Source organism: Ursus maritimus, unplaced genomic scaffold (assembly GCF_017311325.1).
Source record: "Ursus maritimus isolate PB19 unplaced genomic scaffold, ASM1731132v1 scaffold_2, whole genome shotgun sequence".
NCBI classification, from domain to species: Eukaryota; Metazoa; Chordata; class Mammalia; order Carnivora; family Ursidae; genus Ursus; species Ursus maritimus.
The window spans coordinates 43,889,108-43,891,775 of NW_024424452.1; positions in this window are offsets into that span (position 1 = coordinate 43,889,108).

A 2,668-nucleotide genomic window follows, 5' to 3' on the forward strand; every position below is an offset into this window, starting at 1 on the left:
ACATGCGAAACTTTTATTCTATCCAGGTTTACTGAAGGTCAAACAAACTTGTGTTATCTCTGTTGTGAGTTGTTAGTAAAATGAAGACTAAAATAATGGTTAATTGTCTCAAAAGTTTTCATGGGTAATTGTTCAAATTGCTTTCAAAGTCTTTGGTAACCTGAATCTTTAAAGTTTTGCCTGGATTAATTCATTGGACGTCTAGGTCTTTTTAAAATAGGATGAAGTGCTAAAGCATTGAGTACTAGATGTGGGTTTGTGCTTTTGACTTATTGCAAAGAAACTAAAGACATTTAAGTCTGTTGGTAAACATGTTTTGTGCTTAATTGATTCATAAATTTGCCATCTAAACCTTTTGGTGTAACAGTTCAGATGGTTACTACTTAGTTTTCATTGGAGACTAAGGTTTCAAAAAAGGCAAAACTCTACTAAATGTAATGCAGGCTGATGGAAAGAAGGAAAGCAACTCTGTACAAAAGTAGGAGCTATGTAAGGAGAATGCGGAATGCATTTTTTGAAGGTAATGTCCCAAATAAGATGGTTATTTGGAAAGATAAAATCTGAATGCAAAAGAGAACTGTAGAAGGTTTATGACGGGTTAACTTTGGAACGGAATTTTATGTGTGGTCAAGATGGATTAAGATGGAAATGAATGGATTTTTAAAGTACAGTGGTATGATACATAAGTCTGCTTTTTCTGTTTAAAAGAGAAACGTTTCTTGAATTGTTCAACTGCTCTGGATAAGAAAATGTAAACAGTTATTCTTTGTCCAGAAAACAAAGTTTCTATGTTTTGTCATTAACAGGTCTTCGCGATCACTTAGTTAAAACTTCTCAGTATTAAAGGAGCTAAGTTTTGCTGACAACTATAGAACCCTGTGTATTTGCCTTTCCAGTCTCTTATTGTTACCTTGGTTATGTAAAACTAGTTTTGTAGTGATCTGTAATCCTATTCAGGCTTGTGCTATAATTTTAAGGTTTTAACGAACTTTACCAAGATTTAAATTGTAAATGAAATCTCTTAACTCATTAGGCCTTTTTCTTTGGTATGCTGAGTTACTCTGGAAGCACTGTTAAACAAATGAGCCTTGGGTTACATTTGGGTAAATGCTGTCACTATTCTAGAGATAATATGCAATTCCTAAAATTTTGATGTTTTAATATAAGGTCGTCATCACTCTTTTCTGGCTATCGAAGTGTTGTGTGTCACGGAAGGAACCTGACTTCCTTGCCAGCTATGCTGTAAACTCATCAGTTACTAACCATGTCCAGTCTGTGTTTTTGTTCTTTATAATTGTTCTTATTGTCTTGCAAAATGAGTTTCCTCTTCAAGGAAGGTCATATAAAGGACTTTTAGGACAGATACAGGTTTTCGATATCTTCATCGAATCCTAAAACTGAAATGGGTAAAAATTTCCAGAATTAACTAAAGCTGAGTTCAAGCTAAACAAGAATTAGTAACATGGGACCAAATTAACTAAAAGATTATAGTGTTGTGACTCTTGTTTAACACACTACTGATTCTCTAGTGTTTACTCTTCCAGATTGAGGAGACTTTCTCTTAAGACATCAGTGATATACAGAAATAATAATAAAGCGAATGAAAGCATTTAACTTTTCTCTCTACCTGAACCCTCTGAAATTAAAAAGGTCTCAGTAAGTATTCTTCCTTCATGGCAATCATAATCATTTGCATAAGTTCAATAAGTATTATTCTCCTTGTAACAGGACACCATTGGAAACATTGGTTATTTTACCAAGGCTTTGACTGGAATGTCATGTTTGAGAGACATGCGTAGACTCAGATATGACCAAACAGCTTTCAGGAACTAAGGTTGACTTTATGAAACCTGGAGCCATAAAGCCCCCTGGAAATGGCCTGACACCTTGCTTAGAGTTCCCAGAAGCCTCACCAGGTGAGTAAAGAATGTCACTTCCTGGCAGGTGCAGGAGAACCTCAGGATATATTGGGGACCTCGTGGAGAGGAATTTGCCCAAATCTACAAGGTATTGCAGGCATGTCTGATGGCAAGTACTTGGCTTGGCTTCTGGCCTGGAGAGGCTACTAAAAGTTCAACCTGGAGATTCCTTACAAAAGTTCCAGAAAAGCAGATTCTAAAAGATCTACGTGATCAGTCACTATCCTTGCGGAGCTTATGTAAATAATTAGGCCAAGTTTGTTAAAACTGGGCTTGTTTTTCAAATAAATTAGTCCTGATTTGGCTATCTCTGGAAATGAGGGTTATTTTAGGGAGAAAAATTATGTTTAAATAACCCACCTTTGTGGATGTTAAATTCTGGATCTGATTGTCCTTAAATGTTTTCTTAAGCTAGACAACTTGAAGTAAACTTCAGAGAAATAGCTTTTTTCTATTTCTATACAATAGCTCATGTATAGATAATCTTCATGCTTTTTATTCTGTGGGGCCAATAACAGGACCCCATGGGCATATAATTAATTATTTGAACAACTGGGAAATAAGATGGATTCCCCAACAAAGCTATCACCTTGACCAATTCTATGTGGCTGAGATGATGAAATCGCTCCCTAAAAGAGCCAGAGCATACCGCTCTCCATAGGCTTGTGGAGATAATGGATGACCCCACTTTCCTTATGACTGGACTGGATGATGACTTGGGGATGCCCTTATCCCTTGACAAGTCTTCC